The sequence below is a fragment of the Drosophila albomicans genome, chromosome 3 (genome assembly GCF_009650485.2).
Source record: "Drosophila albomicans strain 15112-1751.03 chromosome 3, ASM965048v2, whole genome shotgun sequence".
Taxonomy (NCBI): domain Eukaryota; kingdom Metazoa; phylum Arthropoda; class Insecta; order Diptera; family Drosophilidae; genus Drosophila; species Drosophila albomicans.
In genome coordinates this window covers 46934494-46955762 of record NC_047629.2, presented here as the reverse complement: position 1 = coordinate 46955762, position 21269 = coordinate 46934494, and the positions used below count along the sequence as shown (strand labels likewise).

The window sequence follows — 21269 nt, the reverse complement described above, 5'->3', positions numbered from 1 at the left end:
TTAAATTCGGTTAAATTTAAGACAAAAATATAGGCGGAAATTGCTTGAATTTTAGAATATTACTGATTGACTCTGAGATACCCGCTAAACATAAAAATAATAATAATAATAAACCCACTAGTGTTCATCTGGCATCACTGTCAATAAGTATCGATAGATCGATACAATCATTTACGATGAATTGCGTGCAAATAAATTCTAACACACTTTATAAACTTTGTATTACATCAATAAAACTGTAAATCACATCAAACAACAACTGCATAATTTAAAAACATTCTTCACATCTTTAGCTCTGATAATCTCTGAGATTGAGCTATTTATATTAACAAAAACAGACAGGTGTCTCGAACAATCATTTTAAGTGGAAGCAGATTTCGTCAGTTGTCGCTCAGTTAATAATAATACCTGAGATCGCAATCTTTATAAATAGATTTGGATTTGTTCGATATTATCATTAGATATATTATTAATATATTATATTATTAAAATGTATATAATTATTATTTTTCTTATTATTATATGTATATTATTATGTATTATATATACATATTATTCTTATTATTATTATTATTATTCATTCGTATAGATGCATTTTAAAGATACCTAGGTTTTTTTCATTGAAACATGAGTAAAAAAAAGATATATTGAAATATTGTTGATAAAGCCATCATTCAACTCCACCTCAATACAAAATTTGGTATCAACTGACAAACCCAAATATTAAAACATGCAATTTTAAATGAAGTTAGAGTTAATAATTCATGATATTCAATAATTTGACTTTTTTATATTTTTCTTTTATAATAACAACTAATTTAAATTATAATTTTTCCTAAAAAAAAAAGAATAAATAAGTTGGAAATAATTTTGAACAGAAATTTTTATTTTTTACATCAAAAAATAATGATTATATATTTATTATATATTTATTGCTCAGTAAAATGTATACTGTAATTTGAATTTTTGAAATTTTTATTTTTGCTATATATAATATATTTTTTTTAAATTTAGCTCAATAAAATTTATACTGTTACTTTTGAATTTTAATAATCAAATAAATATGTAGAATTATTGAAATTTTTAAGGAATGCTCATTATAATATACATATTAAATATAATAATAATATAATGCATTTTTAAAATTTGTATGAAATAATACATTGGAAATCATTTAATAAATTATTGAAACCTTCATTTTTGCCCATGGATGATTTTTATCATCTAGACAGAAATAAATAACAATGTATTACTGTCAATTTATAATTTTGCCCCATAATTAAAAATTATCTTTAAAAAAAATGTCAAGTACAAAGTAAGTATTATTTATGAGTTTTCTCTTTTCGCTCTAAAAAATATAAAACATTAATTTATTATAGCTTTCATTAGTTTAATCTGTTTAAGGCAATATTATTTTTATCTTCCTTTTTTGTAAGCACATTCACTTCTAAACTTCTTTATGCAATTTTTAAACACAGTAATTAAATGTAGAAAGTCAAATTCATATCTAATTTTGAATTATGCAATTTAATTTATAAAATCAAATTCATATCTAACTTTGCATTCTGCAATTTAATTTTTTTTGTATTTTTGATTTCCCAATTATTATCGTTATACCCTTCACCATTCTGTATGTCGGGTATCAACAAACTGTGTAAATTGTGTGTCGCTCATGAAAGTCACACTTAATGTCATCTGCTGTAAATGAAAATGTCAAAAATTGCAGCAACTAAACGTCGCCATCATCGTCGCCATCGCTCGTCATTATCTTTTGGAGGTGATCGGCTGCCAAAGCAATCGCTTGCCAATTATATACGTTTACCTCATCAGCAACAGCAGCAGCAGCCAAAAGCACCTGCCACCCACCACCCACCAAATGGGAGAGAGAGACGCAGACGTTTAACACGCGCGCAAATTCGACAATTAGTTTTTGCTGTCGACGCTTGACGTTTAACTATTTAACATAACATTAACAGAGACTGTTAAGAGTGCGGCACGCGTCGCAAATTAGCATTTGCCACAAACACAATTGGCAAGTGGAAACTTCCATTCGAAAACAAATTATCAGCATTTCATTAACATTTCTGTTGCCAGCAACAACAACCGAAATGTTGCCAAGCAACAACAACAGAAATGTTGCTAGCAAATGGGCTTAGCAACATCGGCTGTTAAGTAACAGCACGTGGGCGACACGTTAACAGCGCTGACCGAAAGTGCACTGCTCCCCCAGCGTTTAACAGCAATGTTAACATATGAAGAGACTGTTAATAAAAGAGAGTGCGAGCACATTCGCTCTTGCGCTGTTAACTGTTAAGAGCGTCGCTTAGTGGAGGCAGCTGCTGACGCGTCTGTTAAAAATCGCGATTATGTAGCCTAACATTACGCAACATAAAACAACAACAACTTTGCCGCGTCGATATCAATAAATGCGAGCATACGCAGCGTTTACTGTTGTTGTTGTTGTTACTGTTGTTGTGGCAATAGTTATACAAAAATTGTTGATTACATATCAGCCGAAAAAAGAGGCAGCAAAGTAATTTGCATTTGCCGCTTAAATTATGATGATGTTGTGTGAACATAATGTTTACTCGCATTTGCTTGTTATGTAAAATGTTTGTCAATAACTGTCAAGTGAAGAAAGAGACAGAGAAAGGGAGAGAGAGAGGTTGAGACTTTGCTTTATATTTAGCATAAATGAATTAGTTAGTTAATAAGTTTATTGCTCTTGTCCAGCGCGATAGTTTCGTTATCTCTGGGTCGACTTTATTTCGGTTTCCATTTTCATTTGATTCCCCTGCAGCGACGACTGCTGATAGTAAGCGACCCACATGCCAAAAATGTTAGATAGGGTATCTTCAAGTCTGCTTATTTTTAGACGAGTTTTATTACTATCACAATTATTATTGATAATTGTGCCCAGTCGACAGAAACGTGCTCAGCCTCAGCTGTGAGATACTCATATAAGACTATAAAAGTTGTATTTTAAGCTTATTACAAACAGCCGACACGTTCTGAACACGACTTCCCGTTCGATAAAATCAAGTCGAGTCAAGTGTGTTTGACTGTGAGATACCTGATACACATATTCTAAAATATAGTAAAAATATACCGCAAAAATACTGTATTTGATATGTCAGAGTATAAAATATACCAGATTGTCGGTCAAAACTACCATATAGTGTACTGAGATATATAAATATAGATATAGATATATAAATATACTAAAAATATACCGCAAAAAATACTAGAAAATATCGAAGGCTATATTTGGTATATCGTTATTATACTATAAAATGTATCATAAAGTACACAATATACCAAATTGTCAGACAAAGTTACTTTCGAGTATGGTTGACAGTGAGATATCATATCCATATTCTTAAATATACTAAATATATACCACAAAAATACTCAAGGTATACTGAAGGCTATATTTGGTATATCGAAAGTGTACTATGTACATAGTATACTTGAATAGCCAAAACTACTTTCGTGTGTGCTTGACTGTGAGATAGCCACCACCCAAAAATACTAAAATATACCAAATGTTATATTTGGTATATCGACATTCCACTCAAAATGCACCATAGAGTACAAATTATACAAAGCTATCCATATTATAAAATATACTGAAAATATACTGTACTACAAAATGTACCAAAGAGTATAAAAATATACCAAATAAGACCCGATTGCAGTAGACGTTTGTTGTCATACAATACGAACATCGTCTAGCTGATCAAGAATATATATTATTTATAGGGGTTGAAGATAACATCTTATAATACCCTTCTACCTTTAAGGTAGCGGGTATAATTACGTATACGCCACCGTGTCGCAAGTCGAAACAGAATTCAATTAGAATTGCCGCCGTTGATCCGCTCGTTGATTGTTGTCAATTTGCACATATTACAAAATGAAAATATAAAACGAAAATTAAAATGAAATGCAAAACACGCACATTCGTTGCATCCTTTTGGCTTTTGGCTGCGATATTTTCCGTGAGGCTGCAGACAATTTAAGCCCAACTGTTGATAAATTGCATTTGGCCACAGCTAATCGCTATATAAGCTATATATATGAGATACCATATATATATATGTATATATAAACAGAATTTCAAATGCAGCTGTGGCCTCTTCTGACTGTGTTGCATTGAGAACTGAAATCCGATTTCGTCACGTACATTAAAAATCATTTTCGCAATTCGCAATTTGTTGACAAGTGGCCGCCACTTGCTGGTTGCTTTTTGCTTCTTTCTGCTTGCCTCTTGCTTCTTGCATAATAAGATAATAAACAATCAAAAAAGAAAATGCGAATCTGATTCAATTTCAGTTCATGATTCATTCTAATATTACGAAATTAGCAAACAAAAAAAAAAGAATTCGGTCGGAAATTCGCCGCATTTTGATCATTAAAATAATGATCATCATGATCACGATCGCGTGTGTAAATGTGTAAAATCAGCTCATTCTCCATTGAGAACTTAACGGGGCAACGCACACACACACACACACAGAACGCAAAAGTCGTTAAACAATTTGCTAAAAATAAACGTTGCGTATACGTCGTGTGGGACTGTGGGCTGGACTGGGCAATAGCTTTGATTATGCTCAGTGCGAAATTGTGTTTAGCACAGTGCAAACACACATAAAAATGCGAATGAACGAACAGTTTATGTAAAACCACATAAAGGAGAAGAGACTGAGAGAGTGAGAGATGAAGAGGCGAAGAGTGGAGAGCTGAAAGCAGAAAGCACATTCAAAATGCTGGAACGAAATGCCGCAAAGCGACGCAAAACTGACCCAAATACCCAAATGAATGCCCAGCAACTGAGGCGGAGTGTGTGAAGGGGGAGGTAATTGGAGGAGGAGGAGGAGGAAGCTACAACGAGGCGTTGCTAAGGGCAAAGACTGAATCGGAGTCTCGAGTCTGAAACGGAGGCAACTTGTTAGTTGAGGCTGCACACAGAGAGAAAAACATCCAAGTGATTTGATTGATGAAAGAACTAAATGTATTAAGTTGTATTACATTACTTGAATAATTAACAAGTCATTAAACAATTCAAATTTATAAAATAGATTCACTTTAATTCAATAGGCACATTTAAATAAACCAATTATTAGGAAAAAAATATTAATATTTAATACGATATTTTGTGAAACTTAAAAATAACATCAATGGTATTCAATATTATTCAATTTTGAAATCTCACTTATAAAGAAATAATTTAAAGCAAGAATTCATTAGATTTATGCAGGTATATATTACTCAAATTCCACATAACTACATAGCTCATTTTTTTATATCGATTCATTTCCGCTTGATGACGACAACAAAATAACAAAATAGTTTTAACAAAGAGTATTTAGTAATTGACAATAAAATGTGTTTATTTATATTTGATTTGATATCTTTGAATTGGGTATCTACAAAAGTCAAAAATATCAAATCAAATAAAAATAAACAGGCAACAAAATTTATTGTTGTCAATTACATAAATGCAAAATTATTATAGAATCCAATTGGTTATTATTATTTATTATCCTGTATTTAATATATTATCGATTACTATTCTGCTACTCTAATTGGTTATTATTTTTTATTATCCTGTATTTAATAGATTCAATTATCGATTACTATTCTGCTATAATATAAATCGCTACTCTAATTACAATGATGTAATATTATATTATCATTCGAAATCTTGAGATAATCAATGAAGTCTAGATTTAAACGTTGCATTAATTATCGTGTGATGTCATCATTTTTTTATGATAATTTTCTTATCCTAAATAGAATACAAATGAAATCGGAGAATCAATTATAAATCGATTAAATCCGCGTGTTCCTCTCTATAATATTTGCATATATATTACTATAACTATCAAACAGAAAATCATCATTTATTTTGAAATAGATTATTATTTCTATAAATGAATTAGATAATCAGTTAAGTATGGATTTAAACGCAGTAACTATATTTTTAATCTTGCATTTCTCTTCATTTAATTATGATATTTATCTAATGCAAATATAATTTCTTAATAATTCTTCATCACCAAATACAAAAGCTGCAACTTTGAGCCAAACGAAATGTTAATTCACTTGTAATCCTTATTTCTATTTATAATTTAATATTGGCATTTATTTTTTTCTTTCTAACTACACTTTACTTTTATATAATTGTTGTAATTTTGTAGAGATTTTAACTGAATTTTTGTATTTATGTTTAATTACAATAATTATAAATATCTCTTGCTAAATACAACTTTGTTCATTTTGAGCAACTTTCTACTTCTAAGCATCCTAAGTGTCCCTCTATCTGTACATAAATATCATCATATATATTTAGTTTAAAGAATTAACGAATCTTTAGTCATTATTTCTTACTTCTAACCAAGTGTTACTTCTATGTTACTACATAATTAAATATAAGTTTATCATCTCAACTGATTGCCATAAGGAATTGTATTCGATATTTCAATAAAATAATAATTATAATATATAATATTTCAACAGCATCCTCATCATTTCATCTTTTATAGCCACACATGAATATTTTTAATATACATATCTATATAATTATTTGTAATAATTGAACATTATTTCATACATTGCAATTGCATTCCACTTTTGTGTCTAATTCTCAAATTGAAACATTTAATGAAGTATAGAAAACCCAAAAGCAACTTTTGGTACTCCATGGTATATCAATATACCAAATATAGTCTATGGTATATTTTGTACTCTATGGTATATTTCCAATTTAGTACTATATTAATATATCACAACATTTCTCTCAGTGCAATAACCAAAAGCAACTTGTTAGTTTGGGGAGGTGAAAAGCAGGCAAAAGTTTTGGGTGTGGGCAAAAAGGGCAAAGCTGGATTTGATGCCTTTTAGTTTTCGATGTTTTTTGATGTTTGTCCTGCTTCAGAGCTTCAACTTGTTTCCCCCTCTTTCATGTTGTGGTTGCCACTCTGTGGTTGGCTTGGATGGAGTCTGTGTGGCAGCTGAAGTTAATTGAGCCAGTTTGAATGGCAAACACGTTGAACATATGCATATATAAAATATATGAACATTTATTTGCTTTAGATGATTATGAAATCAAGTCATGAGGCAGAAGGCAACATCTGTCTGTGTCTCGATTTGATTGCTATTTAAAATGTTGATTATTTGCAGATGAGTTGAGTTTATATGCAAAATTTACAAATTGTGAATTGCAAATTGTAAATTGTAAATTGGCATTGTTGAGCAGGAAGTGCGACGCTTTGTTTGCGTTTCTTGCTTGCTATTAAACGTTTAATTTGCAGCAGAATTTCACAAAAAGTCCATTAATTATGCTCGCCTCGACTCGACACTCGATGAAAAATTGCGAAATGTGCAAGTGGAAAACGAGGGAAATGCGAATAAATGACAGACATTTGATGTTGTTGTAGTTGCAGTTGAAATTACATTTTAGCAGGCGACGCACGTGGCGTATGCGCAACGTCACTTTTGCACTGCTTGTTGAATTGCATTGATTATTGCTAAGGAATTTAGAGCATTTAGTGTCTCAACTTTTGATTGCGATTTAATATGCTACAAATATGAAACTCAACATTGCCAAAAACAAGAAAAATGTTGCGTCATGTTTGCTGAGTGTTTTTTTTTTCTTTCGGATTTTGCGTGGCGCCGCCCACGAGATGTTGAATGTCAACGCAAGGCGAACAACAACAACAACAACAGCAACAACAACGACAACAAAGCAAAAACAATAAATGGCTATGTTGTAATATTCGCTTTGCTCTTTTTTGGCTGTCTATTTGCTTGCAAATACTCTACTTGAGAAGTATTTGCACTATTTATTCATTTAGACTACATTAATTGGGAATTTTATTATTGTAGCATCATACCAAGTATATTCTTTGGTATTTTTTAGTACTCGTTGGCATGTTTTGATCGTGGTACTATATTAATATACCATAAGCATTGGTGTATTTCGGTACTTCTTGGTATATTTTGAATGTAATACTATAACAATATACCAAAAATAGTGTTCGCTATATTTCACTGGTCTATGGTATATTTTGAATGCAGTTCCATATGATTACTCCTTCGGTATATTTTAGTACTTTATGATATATTTTAAATGTACTACTATATCAATATACCAAATATATCCTTCGGTATATTCCAGTACTCCGTAGTATATTTTAAATGTTACACTATATCAATATACCAAATACAGTCCTAGTATATTTAAGTAGTCTATGGCATATTTTGAATGTATACCAAATATAGCCTTTGGTATATTTTATATTAATAGATTTTGAATGTAGTATTTTACCAAATATTGTCCTTGATTGTTATCCTATATCAATATACCAACTATTTTAGTACTCTATGGAATATTTTGAATGTTATACTATATAAATATACCAAATATAGCCTTCGGTATATTTTAGTACTCCACGATATATTATGAATGTAGTACTTTATCAATATACCAAAATAAACCTTAGTATATTTTAGTACTCTAATAGTATATTTAGTACTCTCTCTCTCTTTTAAATGTAATGCTATGTTAATATACCAAATATAGCCCACGGTATATTTAAGTACTCAATAGTATATTTTATATCTAGTACAATATCAAACACAGCCTTCGGTATATTTTAGTACTCTATGGTATATTTTGAACGTATAACAATATAAATATACCAAATGCAGCCTTAGTATATTAAAGTAATCTGTGGTATATTTTGAATGGAGCACCTTCGGCATATTTAAGAATTTTTGTGGTATATTTTTAGTATATTTGTATAATATGGCTATATTGAAAATGAGTAGCAGATATTTATTTGTTTTCCGTTTCTTATAAAACTATTTGCATTTCGAATGTGTTTATTCATTATTATAATTATTTTTAGCTTTATATTCACATCAATATAATTTAGTATTAAACAATGGTAAATAGTTTTGTTAAGTTGATATTTAAACTGAATAAAGTACTATCTCAAGCGTATTTATTTGTCGGCATTTCCATGTTAGATTACTTGTCATTGTTTGCACTCGCATTCAGCGAAGTGTAAAGATTGTCGCTGCTGGCAGACAACACGAAGGCGAAGCCAAAATGGCCAAATGTCAACTCATCGCCGCTGGGTTCAGCGCCAAGGTCAACAGGAAGCTGTGGCCAGAAGAGAGAGCAGAGAAGAGAAGAGAGAGAGAGAGAGGGAAACAGGAATTGGGAATGGGTTAAATGCGTTACACACACAAAGCTGTCAATTGCGTGAGATGCTCTGGGGAGCGAATGAAACTTGGCTAAAAACATCATTAAAGCTGTTCCGCTGGGACTTCAATGTTTGCTCTTCTCGACTAATGGAATCTTGCTCTATCTCTCTCTATCTCCCTCTCTCTCTCTCTCTTTCTAGGTGATTGACCCACACTCTACTGACTGACAATTGGCAACTGCGAACATTTGATTTCGACATTTTTTGCGACAATTGCGACGCAGTTTCTTGTTCTCCGCACTTTTCGGGGGGTACAACAGGGCGTATGCGTCATTTGGCTTATCTACGTTCTGCGTTCCTCGTTCCGTGTTCTGCTTTTTGCGATTGTTCGCCACACAAATATAAACTACAACAACAACAACAACAACAACAACAGAAAATAAATAAAAACACACTCATCGCTAGCTCACTTGAAGCGAGGTTTCGAATTGCGAATTCGAAATGATTTCAAGGTAAACTCAAACTCAAAAGCGAAATACAAAAAATAAACCGAAAACCGAAAACAATCTCTATCCAGATGTTATATAAGACATCGCTTGTGTCTTTTGTTGTTTTTTATTTTTGTGTGCCGCAACCTTCGCGCAATGTGGAGCAACACAATTCGTAATACAAATGAACTTTTCATAATTTTGCCTGAAATTGAAATCAAATTTTCCAGTTGCAACGTTGCGTTAAAAGCTAAAACAATTTCATAATTTGTTAATAGAATTATTTGCAATGTTCGATTGCAATTGTTTATGTGCTACGCGAAATTGTTAAATGCCGCAAGAGCGTGTAATAAACACACAAAAAAAAAAAACGCATCAATGAGCAGCCAAAGCAGCGACGCTAACTGCGACGTCAGCAGCGACGCATTCAAGGTTAAACACGTAGCGAGATCTATAGAGGAGTGAAAGGGAGGGCAAGAGGGAGTGCGAGCGAAATTGACAATATTGTTGTCTGCTTCCTTTTCGCTCAAGTATAACAGTTTTGCAGTTGATACTTTGTTTGTGCATTGTTATACTTTGTAGTAAGCGAGAATATTGTTGTCCGCTTCCTAATTACACAAGTATAACAGTTTTGAAGTTGCTGTGCATTGTTATACTTTGTAGTGAGCGAAGTTGGAAATATGGTTGTCTATTTCCTTCATACAAAAGTATAACAGTTTGGCAGTTTATTGAAAGTATAACAGTTTTGCAGTTGATGCTTTGTATGTGAGCGAGAATATTGTTGTTTGCTTCCTTTTTACACAAGTATAACGCTTGGCAGTTCAAAGTAAAACAGTATAACAGTTTTGCATTTGATGCTTTGTGCATTGTCATAATTCATAGTGAGCGAGAATATTGTTGTCTGGTTCCTTCTTACACAAGTATAACAGTTTGTCAGTCTATTAAAATTATAACAGTTTTGCAGTTGCTCTGCATTGTTATACTTCGTAATGAGGGAAGGTTGTCTATGGTTGTCTATTTTCTTCATACAAAAGTATAACAGTTTGGCAGTTTATTGAAAGTATAACAGTTTTGCAGTTGATGCTTTGTACTATACATATGTGAGCGAGAATATTGTGTGATTCCTTTTTACACACGCTTGGCAGTTCAAAGTATAACACTTTTGAAGTTAATGATTTGTTTGTCCGTTGTTATACTTTGAAGCAAGTGAAGTTGACAATATTGTTGTCTGCTTCCTTCTCACACAAGTATAACAGCTTTACAGTCTATAGAAAGTTTAACACTTTTGCAGTTGCTCTACATAGTTATACTTAGAAGTGCGTGTTATTGTTATGACGACAGCTGCTATTATTGTCGTTGTTGTTTGGTGCTAAGCCCGCAGTTTGGTGCTAAGCCCGCAGCTTATGCAATTGAGTCGCTGACCAAAGAGTCCGACACAGCTGATAAGCCAGCGCGTATTACGTCGCTTGTCTTCTTGTTCTGTTCTGCAGTCTTATCGTAAAGTGCGTTGGCTACCAGCGCCCACAGATGGCGCCACCAAACTGTCCACTATGCTGTGCTCCCGTTCTAACTCACACCATTCTCCTACTTGTCACCATATGTTGGCTATTGACTTTTGTCCGGGCTCTTGGCCATATGTTGGCGTTGACATTTGATAAATGTTCTCGCTTCTGTATGTGTGCAAGTATGTGTATGTGTGTGTGCAGACAAACTTCCCACACTTCCGTTTGCACTTCCGGAACGTGGTCAGGCGTTTTTTGACGCGTAGTTAATTGATTTCTGAGACACCCTCGACAGCAAAGCCATCATGCCACACACACCACATGCCACACATCACACCATGGACACTTGTGCCCCGCTAATCCATTTAAAATAAATGTACGACAACAAATGGAACCATTGACCAGCAACAGGGGAGCTTGGGATGGCCTCTTTGATTCTTTTGAGCAATGGCTATTTTTACGGCTGAACTATTTTTGGGACAGCAGCGGCAGCTGTAGAGACGCTGACAGCGGGCAGACGCTTATATAACGACATCGACAGCGACATAGGCGCAAACAGCCCCTAACGATGGCCAAAGAGACGAAACAAAACCGAAAAAAAAAAATGGAATGAAAAAAAAAAGACTGACAAGCAAACCGGCTTTTTATGCAAAGCTGCCAAAATTGAAGCACTCGAAAAGAGCGAAGAGAGCGTGAAGGGGGACTAGCATAAGCATTGCGTGAGCGTTGTGCTTGTGCAACAACAGCAAGAGCGCAAGAGCAAGGCAAGAAAGAAAAAAAGAGAGCACGGCTTACGAAACACAAACGAACAGCAACAGGGCCAAAGAGCAAACCACGCGCAACACCAAGAGAGAGAGAGTGACAGTAAGAGCGGCGCAAAGCTTATGCTGTGTGACTGCAGAGCGAGAGAGCGCAAGCTTGGCTTATGTCAAAATTTTGACAGTTGTGCTGTGCGCTCTCTTCTTATGGCAAAGCCAAAAAAGTATGTCAAAGTCAAACGTCGCAGTCGCTGCTGCAGTCGGCGTCGACGCTGCCGCTGTCGCATTACTAAACATTGCTGCTGCTGAGGCTGAGGCTGCTGTTGGCGACGTCACTTTTTATTATGTTTGTTTGGTAAGTGGAGCTGTGGTTATGTAAGCCCAGCAGGCAGGCAGCAGCCAAGCCAACTTGTTGGCCATCGACGACGTCGTCATCGTTACGTTATGTTACGTTACGTTAAGCCCAAACGAAAGCTCTTCTCTCACACGCTCGTCTTAGTCTTTTGTCTTTTTCACGCCGTTTATAGCGCCCCCCTCCCGTTGCTCTTCCTCTTCTGCAGCACTCATTTGTTTGTTGCCAATTTCAACGCTTGACTTTTTGCGTCGGTGTCGACATCGAGAGGAGGGGGAAACTGAAGATGAAGACGGGGCGAACAGAAAATTAAATCGTGATTTGTAAATGCGCTCAATTTTTCTCGTCTCGCTCGCCTTTTATGCATGGTAAGCTTAAGGGAGAGGGAGAGGGAGACGGAGAGATGGAAGGAAAGGGAGTGAATTTGGCAATTTTGTAATAAGTTTCGTTGCTTTTGTTTTTTTTTTTTTTGTTTGGTGTATGTTGCTTCGCTGCGATTAAATAATCAACAACAATGTGGCAACAAGCAAACACACACACACACACACAGTTTGAAAGTGATTGTGTTGTTATCTTGTGTCATTCTTCAGTGTTCAGTGTTGCATAACCTTCGATTTCGATGCTGTGTTAATCTTCACTTTCTAGGCGCCTTGATTCTTTATGCTTGCATAACGATAATTACACGACGAGTAGAACTAATTTCCCTACAGTCAAGTCAGTATATTTGTCATACTCTCGTAATTCAAATGAAATTTCATGTGTCAGCTTTACAACGTTCTCAATGAATACGTAATGAGCTTTGTCAGCAGCCCCTTTTTCAGAAACTAAAAGCTTCCATGAACTTTTCATTTAATTTGCGGCAGTTGCTTCGTTCTCTTCATCTCCTACTTCTTCTTCTTCTTCTTCTTACAACCACCTGTCTGTCATTCGTTGGGGGATTCGTCATGGAAGCAACTGTTGCATAACTTGCGGCGTACACACTCCCTCTTGCTCTCTCTCTCTCCCTCCCCCACACTCAACAAACAAACACACACACAGACAAAGGGAAGTCGTTTTAGACAATGCGATAGCTCAATTGTGTGGCAAATTGAAATGCTTCGATTCGCCATTGTTTCTATGGCACTTTGCGATAGCGATTTCCTTTGTCTCCGGCAATTTGAAGTTTGCCCTTTTGACTCCTCGAACTTTGAGTTGAGTTGTGTTGTGTTGTGTTACGTTGTGAGTAGTTGAGTTAAATCTTACCAAATCAGATCGCAAGTTGTCAGCTAAAGAGATCTACTCCTACACACACACACATCAAACTATTGGCCTGCTGTCTCTGTCTGCCCACTTGGTTCACTCGTGTGCCGATTACTCAATAGACGCAAATGATTGTTGCAATTGCAGTTCGCCTGCTGATTGCCGTCAAATCGCTTATACAGTTACAACAGCGATAAAGCGAACACGAGCGACAACAACAACAGCAACAACAGCGACAGCTGCATGAGCTAAGTTCTATGACATAACTGTAATTCAAATGCGCTCTCGCGAGAGCCGCACCAAGAGCTTCAAAAATCCAAAATGAGAGAGAGAGCGCCCAAGCAAAAGCGAGAGAGCGCACACAACGTGTGGGTTGCTGTTGTTGAGTGCAAGCGAGCAAGCAAGCGAACGCAAACGACTTAGTTTTGATTTGTTGTTGTTATTGCAGTCGTTGCTGCTGCTGCTGCTGCTGCAATTGAGTAATCCCAATGTTGTTGCTTTTGCTGTCGTCGCTGCTGTTTGTTTACAAATGTTGAAAGTGAATTTTCAATTGCAATTCACAATTACAATTTACAATAGAATATTACTTAATAGGTAATTGGCGCAAATCTAAACTGAACAGCGTGAGTCACACAAGACAAGTCAATGCGGCGTTGCCAGACTGTTGTTGTTATTATTACAGCAGCCCGTTACTTTTCCTTTTTGCTTTTATTTCGCTTGTTTTGTTTTTGTTGTTGTTGAGCTCTTGGCTAATGAGGACAACAATTGCAGTTGCGGCAACTCTGGCTGCAAATCCCGTTGCCATTTGGATTTTTGGTTTTCGGTTTGCGCTTTTTTGCTTGCAGTATTTTTTGTGTTTTTTTGTTGTTGTTTTTTTGAGCTCGTATCGCGCCCGTCGGGCCTCATTATGCAATTACAAAGCGCATTTTGCAAACATATTTTTAACAGAGCGACCCAAAAGACGCCAAAGACTTTAAACGCCCGCGCGAGCGTTTTTGTAGTATGCAAAAGCAGTAGAGAGAGGAGGGAGGAGAGAGGGGAGTGAGGAACTGCAGTTGAGCTCCATAATGTGCTGTCGTTCAGTTTTAATTAAGACAAGGCGCAGTAACAAATTTGTCTGAGTGTGTGTGTGTGTGTATTTGTGTAGGAATATTTTATGTACTTATAAGTACTGCATATCAGTAACAGCGCATGTGTGTGTGTGTGTGTGTGTGGACTAAGGCGACTGAATATTACATCACTCTGCTTGGCCAGACAGAATTTTGCATGCGTCGCATTGCGAGGCTGAAGTCAGGGCCGCTGCGCGGGGTGAAGTCAGGGCCGCATTGCGAGTTCGAGCTGCAGGGCTGTGGGCGTGGCTCTTGCAATGTTGCTGGCAGCAGCAAATTTCGTCGAGTTATTACTCTGAATGTTATGCTGGTGTTTTGTTAAGCATTAACATATTATTATCATTTTTATTATTATGACTTTTATTGTTATTGTTATGGTTATGCAGGCATATTACTTGTTACGACTTCTTCTTCTGTCCAAGAAGGTGGCTCCAATGGCATTGGCATTAAATATGATATGCATAACATGCATATTACGTAACAAATAAGCTCAAGAACGAATATTTTGAAGGCTAAGCAGAATTGAACTCGTGCTGACAGGGTTCAGAGGGTATTATCAAAGAGCATAGATTGCTCTACAGGCGTTGGTGTTAAGCATAACATTAGATCAACTTTTATAATCTAGTATTTTATTTTAAAATATACCACAATAATAATGACTGAGTACATCTAGTTTGTAGTGCATTATAGAGCAAAAAAGAAATTTTGGAAAACATTAATAATTCTTAAAAGGCTTTATTTCAACTGTCTTCTTCATAAATAATAAATACAGAAAACCTAAAAAATCATTATAGATTGTAATAATAATATGTAAGTATACGAAACTAAACAAGTCTGTGTCGGATTTGCTTTTTAACTTGAAAAATTTTAATTTGAAAAGATTTCTACAACGAGAAAAAAAACAAATCTAGATTGAAAAGTAGAATGCAAGTCTAGATTTAACTTTTATCTTAAGAAATCTTCAGATAAGATTTTTAGGTTGAAAAACGATGATCTTCATTCAAGAATAAACAATTTTTGGTTAAATTTTGACATCACATAATTTGACTTATAAATTCTCCAAATTTTAACATCTGTAAGTAAACGAAACTAACAATCTAGTGCACTACACATAACTTGAGCTTGTTGACCAATCCTTAGAAGATTAAAATTTGAGATAAATTTAAGTTAGGAACTCCTACAATACTTCCCATAAATAAGTAGAGGGTATCTCGCAGTCAAGCTCCCTCGACTCTCATTTTCTACACGTTTCATTTATGATAGTTATTTGTTGCGAGGCAAAGAACGGAAGTATATAGAATTGACTGCCACACCTTCAACTAGCAAACCGACAACTTTCAATTACTTTCAAGGCATTTTTGCTGGCAGCCCCGCCCACTTCCCCCTGCGGAGGTGGGAGCACGTAAATATTTGAGTAGAAACAATTTCTGGGCCACAAGTCTCATTGCAATCGTATTGTCGAGCATTTTTCTGCAGTTCTTTTATTGTATTTTGTTTTTTATTTTTTTTTTGCATTTTTCAGCTGTGAAAAAGAAAGTACGAAAAATGTGCGCTGGCATTTCAGCAATGTGCGCCAGACTTGAGCATTTGTCTAGAAGTGGGCAGCACAAATAAATAGCAATAAGACACAAAGACACACACTCGCCGAGAGAGTCAAAGGCGTCGCATGCCAGAGCAACTGAAAGTATCTGCAAGATACAATTGGGGAATGCCGGCAATGCAGCGACAAGCTGGCAGGCAAGAAGTTGAATCCAATTCTCGAGGTGGCGTCTCGTCAAATAACTAAACAACAAACAGACGCAATATTAACACATTATTATAATGTGTGTGCTAGACGAAAGTGAAGGGGGAGGGGCAAGAGATACAGATACAGACGGGAGATATGGCAAATGTCTTTGGCTCAAGGCCATGCCCAGCTGCTGGTCATTAAACTTTCCCTCGATTCACAATTCACGATTCGCAGCTTGCGACTTTCGACTCTCTTTGTTCGCTTGAACAATTGTTCTCCAAATGCGCATAAAGTGACCAGAAGAAAAATATATAAAGGCTACAAAATCGGTTAATATAAATATACTATATCTCCCAGTTGGCTAATTAAAAACGGCAGCCAGAAAACAAATGTTAATTAGTGCACTCACTTTGAATGATTGCGGTGCCAAGAGAGGGGAAACGAATGACGCCAACGACGAAAAAGAAATACAAATAAAAGTATAACAAAAAAACAAGTGAGAAAGCTATATCAAACACACTCGACTCGATACCCGCTACATATTTTTAATAAGAACAATACAGTGCGATATTATTCTTAAAACATATTAAAAATACTGAAAATATATCACAGACTATATTTGGTATATTGATATATTACTGCATTTAAACAACAAAGGCTATATTTAGTGTATTGATTCAAAATATACCAAATATTGCAAAATATACTAAGGCCATATTCGGTATATTTATATAGTACTACATTCTAAATATACCAAATAGTGTTAAAATATACTTAATCTATATTTGGTATATGGAAATAGAACGACATTCAAAATATACCAAAGTGTACTAAAATATACCAAGTGTATATTTGTTGTATTTGAGTAGCACTCGTTAAAAATATACCAAAGAGTACTAAAATACCAAGGTATATTGATATAGTACTCCACTCAGAATATAACATATAGTACTAACAATTACTGAGGCTATACTTGGTATATTGATATAGGAATATATTCAAAATATTCCACATATAGCACTAAAATATACCAAGGCTATTTTTGGTATATTTCTATAGTACTACATTCGAAATATACTAAACAGTATTAACATACACTGAATCTAAGTTTGGTATATTGATCTATCATTTCATTCAAAATATATCAAAGTGTACTAAAATTTACTGAGTATATATTTGGTATATTTATATATTACTACATTAAAAATATACCAAAGAGTACTAAAATATACCAAGGTATATCCATATAGTACTCCACTCAGAACATAACATATAGTACTAACAAATACTAAGGCTATATTTGGTATATTGATAGAGGAATATATTCAAAGTATTCCACATATAGCACTAAAATATACCAAGGCTACATTTGGTATATTCATATATGGTACTACAATCAAAATATACCAAATTGTCAGACAAAAGTAAGTAGATGCTGATCACTTTATAAGGTCTGAGATACGTTTTTCTCCCTACTACATACATTTCCTGCTAGCACAAAGTTATAATGCCCTTCTATATATTGAGTAGCGCGTATGACAAATGGGAATAACATTAAATACACAGTATATTTCTAGAGAGTTGAGAGACCTCAACGTTTGGCCATAAATCCAAAGTGAGTGTGAGAGTGAATAAGCAAGTGAATACACACATTTGTGAGTGTGTGCGTATGAATAGTATACGAATTTGATAGTCGCTTTTATCAGCTGTTTTTTCAGCTGACAGTCGGACAAGTCACAACAAGTCACATGGATACACAAGTGTGTGAGTGTGTGTGTGTGTGTTTGTGTGGTTTTACTGATACGATAATCGGTCATATCTGTGGCATGTATTTGGGTGATGGTCATACGATAATTATATCTCTCTCCTCTCCCTTTCTCATTCTCTCTCCTCCTCTTAAAAGCCTTTTCGAATTAGCTGCGCAATTTCGCCCATTTTTCCATAGAAAGTGCAATGGCTTTTATCGCTCAAACTGAAATTGGCCGAAAACAACACAAACACAAAAACAAACACAGAACGAAAGCGAGGCAAGTTCAGGGCCGAATTCTAGGCAAATAGAACGACCGCAGCAATGTGGCAACTTTTAATCAGCTGCGAGCAGCAATTGGTAAGTAATCATGGCGATTAACTACGAAACATTTGACTAATGAATCACCCATTATAAGCATACCTTTTAACCAATTAAAAGGGCGCAAGGAAATATGCATTTTGTGGTTAGTTGGAAGTGAAATGAAAAGAAAAGTTTATACAGTGAAAAAAAACATTCTATAATCAAGGAAACAAGCTGAAATTATATCAACATGAAACACCCAGAATAAATTATAGTATGAAAGCAAGACTATACTTCTAGAAAATTTCTATACTGTGGATTCTTGAAATTTAAGAATATTTTCTCAATTTAGGAATGTAATAATATCCGAATTGAATGCAGAAAATAAATTCTTTAATCAATACTAAAGTTGTACAACAATTGTAGATTGGAAACTCGAAAATATATTTATAATTTCAACATTGAAAAACGTCAAATTTGAATCAGCAAAGAATACTCTAGATTGGAAACTATAGACTATGTTCATCATTATTTAAATATGAAAAATTGTCAAAATTGAACTTTGATCAGATGTTTTTAAAGCAAAAATAAAAAACAAAATTTCTATGACAAATTGAGATTAAACATTTTGGAAATTCATACTTAAGTTAATATATGTATATACATATATATTCTTAAGAAATGCCCAAAATATAAATTCTGAATCGAGATAATAGTTCTCAAATAAATCTAGCATTGCGGTATTTATTCAAGCGAGAATCTAAATTCAAGAGCAAACCTAGAATAATTTGTTTACTCCAGATTTATTTTCTAGTATTATTTCCCCTATACAAAAAATTTAATTCTTATCATATTATTAAAACGAGAAATAAAAGTTCTAGAATAAAGTAGAAAAGAAGAAAAACGTTGAGTTTAAAAACTTTTTGATATAACAAAAAAATTATTTATTTGGTCTATCAACAAGTTTTCAAACACAAATCTTTTCTCGTTTTATGAATAGAAGAGTTAACTAGAACTATATTGAAAAAAAGTATTGAAATTTGCAGATAATAATTTTCAACTGATTTTGTATGTTTATAACAAAAATATGTATGTACTCCAAAAAACTGCAATTGAATTGCTGATTAATTTAACAGCTTTTATACCTATGCACTTGCCACAAATTGAAATGTGTTTTTCATGAATTTGAGGGATAGAGAACAGAAGAAAGAACATTCTGCAGGGTATCTCATTGTTTACCTTGTTGGTCTGGTATTTGCTTTACATTCGTTTGACCTCATTAGCGAAATGAGTTCTACGAAAGTACAAATATCATTTCAGTTAGCTGCTAATTAAACGCGACCCCGCAACGTTAATCCATAAAATCAAATAGGCAGGCGACCAGCCCAGAAAAGAGTAGGAGAGAGGAGAAGCAGAACGAGGAAAGGGGAAGGGGAAAACAGGGGAATTGGTTAACCGCCTCCACACGTAGCTGAGCCGAAATAATTGCATGGCGCGTGCTAAATTCTTTTGGCCATTTCCACATTTAATGCACCTTTTGTGGTCAAACCAGCAGAGAAACAGAGCAACAGAACACACGCCATCAAATTATACGGCGATCTATGAGTGAGATACGCGAAATAAGTATATTATTCTTTTATATACATAAATTACAATGCTGTGGCTTTGCCTGCGCGTGTGGAGACCACTAAATAAAAAAATGGCTAAAAGCAGCAACAGTCGAGAGCACATTGCATGACACATGAGCATTTTCCAGCTGCAGCAAAACATTTCCCTCCCTCTCTCTCTCCCCTTTTTCGTTGTTTGGCTAAAATGTATTCAGGCCAAGTCCTCGCGGCGGTTTAACAACTCTTTACACTTAGCCAAGCCGAAATAAAAAAAAGCGACCAGCGAGCAAATACATTTTTGGGGTACCCTGGATGAAGGGCAATAAAAGGTGTATTTATTTTTTATAAGGCAGATTGTTCTCTCTCTTCTGTTCTCTTTCAGTCAAATGCATAAAAAAGATGTATCAATTTGTGACCACAATAAACAGCTGATGCATAAAATATGACAACTAACGAGTGCCTTAAAGTTGAGCAGACTTACAAAGATAAAAATAAGAAATAGGTTATCTATTTATCTTTTATCTGCTCATATCTATAAATAAAGCTTATTTCAATTTGTGACAAGCACTACTCAATTACTGCATAATACATTGTAACGAGTGTCTCAAAGTCGAGCAGCCTTCTCTTCAACTCCAGACTTTCATCTATTCGCTTTCACCTTCAGAAATCTATAAAAATGTCTATCAATTTGCGACAAGCATCACTGTACATAAAAAAGGAGAGTCATCTCTATGCTCTTGACCTCCTCAAATCAATAAAAATGATATTTCAATTTGTGGCCAGCCATAAAAAGATGCTACATAAACCATGCCAACTAACGAGTGTCTTAAAATCGAGCAGTTTTATTGCATGCATGCAGGAATAAAGCTAGCTCAGCTCTTTTTTATCTACTCAAGTCAATAAAAACCATTCTATTTTGTGGGAAGCAGCAATTATAAACAGCTGCTGAACCAGCAATGCAACTAACGAGTACTTCAAAAACGAGCAGACTTCTCTTTTTTTGCACTATAAGAGCTAAAAGGATAAAGCTGACTAAGTTCTCTTAACTTACCAACTCCAATTTTTAAAAAAACATATTTCAATTTGTGAGTGCATGAAATATGACAACTAAAGAGTGCTTCAAAGTCGAGTTCTCTTGATGAAAGCTATACTATCTCTATATTCTTTAACCTACACAAATTTTTAAACATGATATTTTAATTTGCGACTAGCATCACTAT

The 21269-nt window shown here is 34.6% G+C and overlaps 1 protein-coding gene and 1 long non-coding RNA gene across 3 annotated transcripts in view; one reads left to right on the top strand and one right to left on the bottom strand.

Annotated features, from left to right (window-relative positions):
- The window catches only part of LOC117566958 (uncharacterized), a 42283-nt gene that overhangs the window by 5751 nt on the left and 15263 nt on the right, over positions 1 to 21269 (bottom strand). The gene's annotated exons all lie outside the window — the stretch shown is intronic.
- On the top strand, positions 15361 to 18789 carry LOC127565378 (uncharacterized). 2 transcript variants are annotated; one of them, XR_007954707.1, is made up of 3 exons: positions 15361 to 15473; positions 18296 to 18499; positions 18558 to 18789. It is a non-coding gene; the product is annotated as an uncharacterized LOC127565378 (long non-coding RNA). The 2 variants fall into 2 exon arrangements; XR_007954708.1 differs by lacking the exon at positions 15361 to 15473 and adding an exon at positions 15512 to 15738.